Source organism: Cuculus canorus, chromosome 9, assembly GCF_017976375.1.
Source record: "Cuculus canorus isolate bCucCan1 chromosome 9, bCucCan1.pri, whole genome shotgun sequence".
NCBI classification, from domain to species: Eukaryota; Metazoa; Chordata; class Aves; order Cuculiformes; family Cuculidae; genus Cuculus; species Cuculus canorus.
Genome location: NC_071409.1, coordinates 14,324,845 through 14,337,155, shown reverse-complemented (window position 1 = coordinate 14,337,155; position 12,311 = coordinate 14,324,845). Strand labels below are relative to the sequence as shown.

At 44.4% G+C, this 12,311-nt stretch overlaps 1 long non-coding RNA gene across 2 annotated transcripts; it reads left to right on the top strand.

Annotated features, from left to right (window-relative positions):
* Nucleotides 1-279: 279 nt before the first annotated feature.
* On the top strand, nucleotides 280-11,701 carry LOC128853058 (uncharacterized). 2 transcript variants are annotated; one of them, XR_008451282.1, is made up of 4 exons: nucleotides 280-368; nucleotides 1,292-1,388; nucleotides 4,827-5,037; nucleotides 11,490-11,701. It is a non-coding gene; the product is annotated as an uncharacterized LOC128853058 (long non-coding RNA). The 2 variants fall into 2 exon arrangements; XR_008451281.1 differs by lacking the exon at nucleotides 11,490-11,701 and having other exon boundaries at nucleotides 4,827-5,831.
* Nucleotides 11,702-12,311: the final 610 nt, after the last annotated feature.

Genomic DNA, 12,311 nt, shown 5'->3' with positions numbered 1-12,311 from the left:
CTGCTCAGGGTCAGCCACGGATAATGAACCTTCAGGTGACAAATGGCAGTCCCTGGCTGTATAGTGAGGGATGTATGTTCCCAGTATGGTCTCTGTGAATTATTGCAATGGCAGCATTTGCTTCCCTTCTCTGGGAAAGAAACAAGAGCAAAGCAAGCAAGAACTAGCAGCAGATGGTCCCTCCTGTGCCCAGATCATTCCAGCCAAAACAAATCTACATCCCCAGCTGAAGGGAAGGGTACAGGAATAGAACAGGAGTGTGACTCAGATCCAGTGACTCAGACAACAAGGCAAGGGGAGGGAGGGGGAGAGGCAGAACCTGGCGCAAGAGCTTCTTACGGATGACAGTGATTATTGCTATTACTTCAGTGAGTACTTGCGGGCACTGACAACTCTCACTCCTGCTCCTGTTCTCTTTTATTTTTCTGGTGTGGTTTTGCTTTTTTGATGTGTCTCTTTCTCCTGCTTCACTTCTGTGGGAAAGCTGTGAGCAACCTCTTCTGCATCTTTATCTGTGTCTGAGCTGATAAACAGCAGGCCGAACACTTGTGTGCCAGATATCAGATAGGCTCAGCTGTTTGCATGCCAGCGGAAAATGCCACATGCCCATCCTCACTCTGTTGGGGCAGCAAAGTGTGAAATTCCAGGCATGGTCCTCAGCTTGCCTCTCCCCTCCCATCCCCAGACCGCAGGCCTGTCGCCCTTTTGCCATGTGCTTCCCTACAACAGTAGTTGTGTCAAATGTGGATGATGTTTGCCCAAGATTAGAGAGTCAGATTTTGACTAATAAGCTCAAGTGTTGAACTGTTGGTATTATTCTGTTAGAGCTGTCAGGCAAGTGAGATTGGCTGCTGCCACTTTCTCATGCCTACGGTCTTTTTGTGCTCCTTGAGTTTTCCACAGAGGGGGAATGAATTCATGTCTTGATACCCCTTAGATGCTACGAAAGGCTTTGCAAACCTCCTGAAAAGCACTATCACTGGAAAAACTAGGCCATTGGGTGAGATCATGCACTAAGCACTAGGGGCTGGCTGAACAGTCTGTCCCAGAAATGAGCCTTGGATTAGTGCTGTGCTGTTCTCTGGCCTTTGGCAGAAGCACAGGTGGGACAAAGGGCCCAGATCCTTCTTGGCCGCATCGGAGGAAAATTCCCCTGTGGAGCAGAACATCCTGCATCACTGGGTGCCCTGGTCCTGGGCACAGGGCATCTGGGCAGTGGGCAGAAGGTCCTATGAAAATCCGGTCCCTTCTATGCACTGGCAGTAATTCTGTTTCTCCATCTCCATCCCAGGTATTATTCTTGATTTCTTCCCTATCCTCCACTGTGCAGAACTTGGAGGTTTCTGATTCATGCTGGATCCAAAACTGTCCCATGCTGATCCTGCCAGGTGAGATCCCATGGTAATACGGTCCATAAGCACTGTTGTTTTATGTCGATGATCCTTCGGCAAAGTTGCTGGCAAGGAAGCGTGATTCACACATGTAGCTTGTGTGATGTAGTCATGTTGATTGGGATCTTTGGAAGAACCTGAGTGACTGGGAAACACTGGCCTCATTAACTTCCAGCTAAACCAGGCACACTAAACTGAATAAACTGTGCCTGTAACAGGTATTCCATGAACATTTTGGATTTCAAGGGTGACAAACACCAGAATATCCCCCTTTAAGGGCACAGAGGTGTCTGAATATCCCATCCTCTCTCCTGAAGTGAGTCCCATGACTAGCACAGTGCCTTTGGACCCAGCAGAGCAACACCTGAGCCCTAAACTGAAGGCTCCTCGGGGACAGAGCCAAAGCACTGTTCACCAGCCAGCGAGTGATTCAAAAAAGCTCTATATTCACGAGGCCAAGCAACACATCTGAGTTTGGGGGAACGGGACCTGGAGACTCCTGTCCATTGGGCTTGGAAGATTTTCTCTTTGGGGTAGCAGAGATGGAGAGCAGACTGTTAGATCTTGCATAACTTGCTGAGAGACATCAGCCTGAGGTGTTTGGAGAGAAGGGATAGATGAATTTTTATATAAAAATACATATAAATCATTTGTTATAAAAAATATACAGATATTTTTTACCTTGGTACCCACTCTGAGTTCCATTTAACTGAACAGGATATAGGGGGTAAAACATTCTTCATGGCTGCATGAACAACTTCCCCCTTCTTTGCATGTGTTGGTGAGGCCTTGACCCGTTACAGACCATGGCAGTGCTATATTTTCACATGTATAATGTGCTGCTTTAAAAAAAAAAATGATTCAGCAGTAATGCAGACTGCATGTGCATGTGAGCAACTCAGGGGGAATTTTAATGTAAAGCCCCTTCTCCTCAGTTACCCCCCCATCCCTCCTAATGGTATGAAACTACAGCACATTTTTTTCCCCTTTCTGTTCGTAACCACCTTGTATAATGCTATGTAAGACAAACTACTTAAATGATACAGAATGAGGGACAGATCACAAACTTTAGGGGTAACCTGTCAATGGACTACTGTCCGTTTTGGGAGAGGAGCAGACCTTTCTTTCCCAGCCCAAGCTGGTGCCTCAGAGGCATAACCTTTACAAGCACATATACTAATGCATGATCTGATGCTATATTGGCCACATTGTTGTTATACCCAGAGGTTTTTTCTGGGGGTAAAGTTTGCGTGACCTAGATACAATCTTATCTTGTGGTTCTTGCAGAGAAGATAGGGTCTGACGTCAAGACATTCAGGTGGGAATCAGGAGTTATTCTACATCAAGTTCTGGCATGGGCTCCTACATGAGTTCATTGAAAAACAGTGATGCTAACTATGGTGACATGGGGCACTGTGCAGATGAAAAAGGCATTTTTTATATGTAGAGTGGATTGACAGCAGAGATTGAGAGGATTTAGGTGAGGAGGGATCATTAGACTGTGTAATCTGACCCATAGAGCACAGACCGATTGCTTTTTACCTAGCTAACCCTACCTGGGCCCAGTGACTTGTGCTTGCCTAAAGCATCTCTTCCAGAAAGGTGTCTAGTCACGATGTGAAGATATAAAGAGAAGGAGAGGCTGCCCCTCCCTTTGGTCGTTTGTTCCAGTGGTTAATCACCTCTTTGTTAAACACGTGCGCCTTGCAGCTAATTTGAATTTGTCTGGTTTCAACTTCTAGCCAGTGGCGGTTCATGTTTATGCTCTTCTGTGCTACACTAAAAAGCCCTGTCCTGCTCGCTATTTTCTCTCCGATTAAATTACCTTAAATGCTGAACTTAACTCCCCCTTCAATTTTCCCCTCCTTCCCGCTTCAGGCACATGAAACAGATCGAACAATTTCAGTATCTCGCTGTAAGGCATTTTCTCTACTCCTTAATTCATTTCTGTGGCTCTTTCCTGCCCTCACTTTAACCACCTTTTGAATATTAAAATGTGAGCCCCAGGCCTGGATGTGTTATCTTATCCACTTTAGTCTCAGTGCTTTATATGGAGGCAAATTAACCTCCGTGATCCTACTTACCATCACCCCGGTGTGCTCATTCCCATGCAGCCCTTGCCCCTCTTTGTCAGCATGCCAGGAGAGGTGTTTGCACTCAGCCACTCACCAGTAATGATCCCCAGACCTTGTTCAGGAGCTCTGCTACATGCAGCCAGTCCTGCTCCTATGGAACAACCCGCACTCCTCCTCCCTCCTGGTACCTGGGAGCATGGGCTGCAGGAGCACATTTTAAGTGAGCCCTGCTTACCCAGCGGTCACTATCACCTGACGTGGCTTCCTCACCAACCACCTTGCCGCCAAAGCTGGGTCATCCACGCCCTTTATCAATGGCCATCATATATTATCTTCCAAATCTCTGATAAAAAGCATAGGATAAAGAAGGGCTGAGTCCCAAACCTGCATGGAATTTGTTGTTCGGTGAGAGTCCTCACTGACAACAACATTTTGAGATCTGTCAGTTACCCAGCTCTCAATCTGTCTCACATATACTTCGGTTCGTACTATTCTGTGCTATTTTTTAAGCAGGATGTCATGGTTTTAGCTCACTCCCCTTGTAGAAAATCTAAGTATAGCATATCTGCGTAGTTACCTTTATCAGGCAACTTTTAGTTCGCAAAGAACTAAATCAGGTTTGTTAAGTGCTATTTTCTCTACAACAACATTGAATCACATTCTAGGAAGAGGGGAATACTAAGAGGCTATTAAATACATTATTGTTATTATTTTATATATAGTCATCTGCTGTCCTCGCCTAATTAGGAAGACTAATCCTATGTTGTTGGTCTCAGATGTAGCTCCTTAGAGTAGAGCAACCTAGCAAGATCACGAAGTTCCCTGTGCTTACCTGAAATGCAGGAGATGGCAATGGTTTGGTAACTGCTATGCACAGCAGTTCAGTATGCATTGGAGAGCATGGCTCAAAGTGACTGATTGTTATGTAGTATGGGCTAGATTGTGGATGCTTTTGCAGAAGTACAACCCTGCAGGCCATTTTCTGGACATGTACCACCAAATGATGCTTGCCTGAAACACCAGCTCCATAACAGAGGAGTGCCTCCCTTCCACCCTCCTCCAGCCTGCCAGTACTTGATCAGGGGGATACCAGGACTCCATTGTGACAAAGGTCTGGAGAAGCAGAGCAGAAGGGATGTTCTCAGGTGTTGACTGCTATCTGTCCTGCAGAACTGCCTAAGGATGGTTGTGCTGAAGTCCATTGAGTCAGCTCAGATTTATTGTGTCATAAAGCAAGGGGAAACTTTTGGATCTCTCGTCTCACAAATGGAGTGAACATCCCATGGGTTTCTAATGCTGCTCTAATCTGATCTGCTTGGTGAATTGTTGCAAACATTTGTCTCTCCTTCCTGGCTACCAGGGCGTACTGCAGGGAAGCACTGGAAGATTGTGCAGCACCTGCATGGAGCTAGTCCACTTCTGTGTGGGATGTGGTCGTGTTCACAGTTGAAGAGCTGAGCTCCCACTTTTCTTTATGTGCTCTCCTGACTCAGCCAATCTGCATTAGAAGCGCAGCTGCACTCAAGAGAAGAATACTTCATAAAGAAAGTTCAAAATGGCTCTTCTACTGTGTAAGTTTTCAGCTGCCATCTCTGAAGCACATACGTCCTTCCTGATGGCCATGTGAAATGGTTTTGCAAAGACCTGTGCTTGTAAAGACACCATGGAAAGGAGGCCCAGATAAGTGGTATTTGGTAGTCACCTTTTCTTCAGAAATGCTGTCCTCAACACTTTCTCCGTCTTTGCATGATTGCTAATAAAGTATGTCCGAGGAATGGACAGAATTAATCAATTAGTCTACAAATACTCCAGCCCATGCCTTCTGAACACCCCAATGTATTACCAACCTTAGGGTTAAGGGGGACTGGGAGGCAAGATTCTACTTTACTTAACCTTCAAATCTTTCCTAGGAAGATGGGAGCTCTCATGATTTATGTCACAGTAACCAATCTCTAAAAAATGTGCCGTGTTTCCACTGCAATTTTCTTTCTTAGATGTGCCAGCTGCTCTTTTTCACACTTTCGCTGCACGTTTACGAGAGTGAGAAGGAATGCACACACATACACGCACATACACACAGCTGCAGCCATACGACCAGCCTGGCCTTAGCCCACACAGTGCTTTCAAGCCCAGGGATGTATTTAGTTAGAGCAGGAGAAAGGGAAAAAAAAATGTTGCTGTAACTATGTCTGGATTCCCAAAAACCTGCGCCAGGGTTTCCTGATATTTCTGCAGGCATTTGCATCAGACATACAGCTGCCATATTTCTTGCAGGAGACCAACCATAGCCTTCATTTGATTGTGATTCTATTTTCATTTCATTTTCTCTTATTTAAAACAGAGTTAAAGTCTCATGTGCACCCCAAGCTGCAATGGTTGAAGTCTATACCTGTGAAAAGTATCCAAGGCTACTTACACCAGTTTATCATAATTTAGTCAGAGGTCTGCAACACGCTGTGTGCGTGCTCTGTCAGTTTAGTTTGACTTGAATACATGAAGAACAGTCTTAGACCACTCTAGTTGGGATGGATTTTAAATAAAATTGTTTGTGTACAAAGAAAGTCTATGATGCTGTAGTTTTCTGAAGGGTAGACCTTTCTTGCTATTTTAAGGAATAAGACAAGGCTTAATTTGTGATAGTTTTTATTCCTCTGCAATGTTTATTTCTTGATGAATATGCTAGTTTATCAGATGCTGGGGAAGTAAATAAGACTGCTAGAGCCATGTGATGAAAACAACAAATCATGCTTTTCTCTGGTGGGTATGTATTCCTCAGATATTCAGTCTTTTCCTTCTACTGCCCTTCCTGGGGGACGGTGATACTACAGTGTTCCCTCACTGAAAACTGCTCAGCTATATCACAGATGCCTTAGAAAAGTAGTGACAAGAGTGAGAAATGCAAGTCAGGCAGCTAGCTCATTCATCTTTCTTAACTGAGAAAAAAGAGAATGGGGACTACCACTCGGTATTTCTACACAGTTTCACTCTCTGGTTCTCATGAGGTAGCAAAAAGCTGCAGATTGTTTAGAGGAAGCCAAGCAAACAATTTCAAGCAGATTTCTTAAAAAACAAACAAAGCCAAAACTCCACAGCAAAACAAAACAGCAACAGCTGAAATGTTTCTCTTTATCTTAGAGATTCTGTAAAACACCTTACTTAGTTAAACCTAGATTTGGGAGTTACACCAATCTGATGGTTTCATTTAATTAAAACCTCATCTGCAGTTCAACATAGAAAAAACCCACCATGATAACAAAACCGAACTTAAGAAAACAAATGAGATGACATCTGTTCTTTAGGCAAGGCTCCTTTGCCCTGAATTCTAGAGAGCTGGTTATTTAAGGAGAGACTTATGTGAACAAGTAAGATTAAACAGAGGCAGCAACACACCCTGATGCAAGTGTAAGGGTGTTGAAATTGCTCTGCTCTTCTCCCCAAAGACATTTCAGATCCCATTTCTTGAACACTGTTTGTGTCGAAAGCGCTCACATTCTGATTTCCTCTACAGCCAGTCTGCTGCTATCTGCAGTGTCTAAAAGCATCATCAAGCATTTCCTCATTAGATAATATCATCACACACCCTAATGATTAGGCTCAATGAGTCACCTTCCTTTTTGGAGCACTGTATTCAATCCAAAATTGTGTATCCTCTCTCCCTTGAAGAGAACTCCCTCCACATACAGATGTCTCAGGAGACCGGCCCAGCTGTAGCAACAAGTTCATTAGCCAGCCCATTGTGGTAGATATTAAAACCCCTTTGTGTAATGCCAGAGACAATAAGACTGGTGTTAGGCTTACGGATGTTGTGTGCTGGGAGCAGTGTAGACACTTCAGAAATGGGAGTCCTCGCCTCAGAGAACTCTGCCATTCAAAAAGCAAGAAGTCATCTAAATGGTTACTGAAGGACTTTGGGGGCCAAGAGGATGATAAGCAACTGGTGTAATTGTGGGGGCTCGGGACGAGTAGAGAGAAGGAAGTAAATGCAGCAAGCGTATGGGGAAGGAAAAGAAAGAAGAAACACTTACTGGAGACAGTGAAAAGTGTAGGCAACAAAGCAGAGGCTATTAGAAGAGGAAAGGGGATGGGTCCCTCCTGTTTAACTAAAAAGGCCTTTTCCTGTCATCTTGCCTGCAGAACAGGTTTTATTATTTATCTGGGTTTTTTTTTTTTTTAATTCAAGCAGCATTAGCAGTAATTATAGCAATAATGGCACCTCTCTTGCCATATGTATTGTTTACATTGCCATGAAGCCTATGAGCAGGGCCAGGGAGAGGGCCCTTTCCTGGGGCCTGCAGCTAGCGGAAGAGATCAGCAGGGCAGGACAGCATCCTGCAGATCCCTGTACAAGCAGGCACCTTGGCTTGGACTACAGCCAGGCGGGGAAAGCCTGTCGCTCTCACGAGTTTTCATCAAAGGGCTTTCCTGCCTCTCCCCTCTAGCAGTAGTGTGTGGTGGACTCTTCAGAACTTTTGGTGGTTTCATTTATTTTTACTTTTATAAACATTGCAAAAAAGCAGATACTTCCCCTGGGAGATGGCTGTTTGCATCCCTTTGCTTGCAGATATTTATAGGTCTCTCTTCTCTGCAGCACACAAATGCCTTGTGTTTTTAACTGGGTAAATCCTTATGTTTACTCCTTCCATGCAGGGAGCTATGTGCAGGCATGCAGGGCTGAAAATAAGGCAACAAAATCCAAAACTTAAATTGAGAAGTTGCCTTCTCAGGGTGCCATTTAATCTTAGCCATGCTTCAGCCCAAAGTTTTTTGACAGCTTCCAACTCTTAAAGCACCCATACTTCTGCTTCTGCTCCTGCACCAAACAGACCACTTCACTCTTGTTAACGCTGCATAGCACAGCGTACACCTCCAACATCCAGCAACTAGGTGGAGAGACACCTTATTCCCTGGTGGGACACTTTCTAGAAGGTGTTTTTCTGAGCACATGTAAGACTCACAACAAACAAGCTGCTCTGCTTTTAGGGCAAGGTTTGCGTGTTCCCTCTCACCCACCCAACCCATTTACAGGATGTGCCACCACATGGGAACACGTCCCCACTGCCAAGCTATCGGTTGTCTGGGCTTGACTCCCTGGCTCTCCTAGTGAAATGGTGACTCACTTCAGCTGCCTGGTTTAGGAATTCACGTGCATCACCTTCCAGTATCAAACGTGGTGCATTTCTTCTAGGCGTACAGAAGGATGGAGAAGCATTTACTCCCAGTGACAGAAAGACACGGTCACTCCTGATTTCTCCTTCTGGCTCAATCACCATTGGTTTATTCTTCAGGATGCTATCTGTTTGGATCCTGTTTATGGGAATCCCACACGTTTTCTAGAGACCCACAGCCCCATTCCAACTTAGGTACCTCCTCCCTTTTCTACAACATGTCCCCCAAATCCCTCCACCAACACAAGTGGTTTTCTAGCAGAGGGTAGATACAGCAGCCCTGTATCACAAGTAGCTCTTCACAAACCAGCCTTCTTCTCCAGCAGCCTGGGTACTGCTGCACATAGAGGGATCAGAAAGGCTCCCAGATTGGGAGGATGAGTGCCAGACACTGAAAGAAGATGCAGTCTTTATAGCAGCTATTCAAAGTGAGCTTTGAATGAAGGGTTACTGTAACTATTTGCTGCAAGTTCTTACTGAGGACAGTAGCTTGCTTGGAGCTTGTTCATACTCTTCCTCTGGCTTTTCACCTCTGGGGAAAGCAGCCCCTCTTCAGCTGCTTTCCTCATGCTGCTGAGGTCCTGTTCACTTGGCTCTTTGGACCCAGAATATTTCTCTTCTGCTCCCCCCTTCCTCAAGCATTGCTTAGGTTTTGTTGCTCTCACCAAAGAAGGACCTCTTAATTGCTCTCCTGGAAAGTCCTGCTCAACAGAGGAGGTTTGGTGCTTTGCAAACTGGAGAGAAGGCATAGCTGCTCTGTTTTTTGTCTGTTCTGCATAGATAATTTGTTGCTCCTAGTCATCCGCCTCCTCCTAGGTCTTTTCTCTGGAGGAGGTACTCTTGTCTCCCTGTCATTGTTTCATAGACACACGCTTAGCGATTTCCCAATGGTAGTATGTGGCAACAATGAATCCCCAGTGCACGGAAATGCACATGAAATTGTATTAGTCACACGCCATTAGGCAACGCACTGTCTCCATGCAATCAGGGGAAGCCTAGATGCAGATTATTGAGGAGCGGAGGTTTTTCATGAACCATATTGTCACCCCAAAATGCTGATATACGAGAAATTAAGCATTTTCCCTGAAAGAGGTTGTACTGAGGAAATTTTTCAATTTGAATTATACTTTAAAGGTTGGAAATTGCCTCTTTGTCATTTCCAAAATGAAAAATTCATTTCATTCAAAATGACTTTTGATTTCACAATTTAAGCTAATGAGACTTCTTTTACATGGCTGAACACAGAACACTTCAAAGTTATCAAAATGAAGCAGTGTTGATTGCCCCCGTTGAGCTTTCCTTTCATACTCTATTTGTAAAAGGGCTTATCATCACCTATATTTGCATTTAAGGAAAAATGTGTAAACATTGGAAGCATTTGCAGGACAGAGCAATCGCTGGTTGCTCAGCTGCAATGCAACAGCAATTTCACCATCCGCTTGTTACATGATTGTGATATGCAGTCTTGTCTTCTGGACATCTTTAAGAGGATTTCTTTCCTTAAGAGAGGCACCTAGCTATGCACGTATTTGCAAGCTGCAAATCCAAACCAGACATTTGGGAGCACTCTCTAGACTGGGCAGCTCTGTTGAGATGGATGAAATGGATGTGGTTTGATTTGCCTAAGTTGGCTTTGGTCTCAGTGGGGCTAAAATTACTGACTTACCAAAGGGAGACCTTTGCATGTTTTGCAGCCTCCAAGTGAGACTTCCAGTTCTGATTCGAGGCTGTGATCAGTGTACTACCCATCATTATAATTCCATTATGATAACTAGAGACATGTTCAGTAGCTCAGCATATTTCCCATAGGTGGAATGTTCGCACACACTGTAGGTGCTGCTGGCCAGGATGCTCTCTGAGACAGGGAACCTCTCCCGTAGAGTGCTGGGAATGCAGACACACACATACTTGACATCAAAACTTCCTGTATGATGCCTCGCTGACCTCCATCAAGCCCTCTCTTTGGAAAAAATAAGGCCAAGGAGCACTCAGAAAACTGGTTATCCCACTGGCCGATATCACCTCTGCGTTTCCTCAGACTAGCTCCTCTGTCTGCACCCCTCGCCCTTTGGACTATACATACTGTAAGCTATGGGGTCATGCAATCTTTCTGTCCTGTGTTACGGCACCTCACATAATAAAGTCCCGGGCCAGGAGTGGCATCCTCAGTGCTGCAGTAATATAAACATTCCAGTACAAGACATTTCTCTGAAAACACCTGGAACACAGTGAGTTCTACTTATCAAGAAACATCTGCAATACTGATTGCTACCTTGTGAAGTGAATATATGTGTACAGCATTCAGCAGCCCAGGAATCCCACGTTAACTGTGTGAAGCCTGCAAAATTGAACAGTTTGTGTGTTAACCAATGTGTCAGGCTGCTGTAGAAAGGCAACCCTGCAGCAGAGCCCATGAGGTCTCTAGGCACTGCTAAGGTGTCGAGCAGCATTGCACCACGTGCTCCCTGGATGTGCTGTGCACTTTTGGGAGCTGTTGGGGTGGAGATCAGCAGCATTAACTACAGAGCAAGCAGAGAGGAATTGATGGGATTAACCTCATAGGTCCTGTGTGCTATTGAGTTTCAGCCAGTGAAGAGTACATGGCTTTAGCAGTCTCAAGGGTTTTGCTGGTGTGATGTATTGGAAGTGCTGCTGGGTAAACTTTGATAGCATAATATCTGTGTCTTTCAGTTACTACAGGATGAGGGGCTGTTGAGGGATGCCTGACCTTAGTGTAAGTGGTCTGTGTGAGGCACTAACACAGACAGTAACTTGTTCAGCATGGGAAACATGCCAACTATTCTGGATCCTGGCCTTTGCCATTTTTAAACCATCGGCTTTTCTTCCATATTTTACAGAACAACTTCTAACCTAACAAGCGACATTGTGCCTGATGCTGACCACAAGAATCTGTTCAAAAAATCTTACATAACAGAGGAGAAAACAAAACTACGGTGTGTTACACACCAAAATAATCCCAAGTGCAGCGAAGAATTGGAAGACTGGGATCTCCCTAAGACAAGTCTCCTCCACGGCGTCACAGAAGTGGGGATGGTAATTAGAAAAGGAGTCTGCGATGTCATAACAGCCATTGAGTATATGGCAATAAACAGTTTGTTTTGAATTATCTTGCATTCGGTATTTTACAGTAGGAACAACACAGATCATGAGACAGGAAATGCAGAGTAAAAGCCCACTAACCACAAGATTTTCCCAGTGAGAATAAACAATTTTTTTTAAAATTTAACAGCATCAAACCCCAAAATATTTAATCCATGTTCTTTTTTTAAATAGTCTCCTTTCAAACTTGAGAGGCAGAGTTGCTCACGAGCTTGGCTGGCAGCAGCTCTCCTCCATTGAAGCAAGAGTTGTATCTGTCATCTGATTCCCATTTTATGTAATACACTGCTCTGTCTGGCTGTGCCATGACTGGTCAGAGGAAAAATAGTCCAAGATTTACTGAAATGCACTTGTCACAGAAATGCCTTAATATTGGTTTGCTACTGTGTTTCCGAAAGATAAATTTAGGGAAGATACACAGGGCACTCAACTATATAAAGTATTCTCTCTGGCTGTAAAAAATAACAGATGGAGATAAACCTCTCTGAAGTCACTTATTCTTGGTCTTTTTCTTCCATGTTGGCCACTCCTTTCAGAAAGTCATTCATATGGGTATGTAT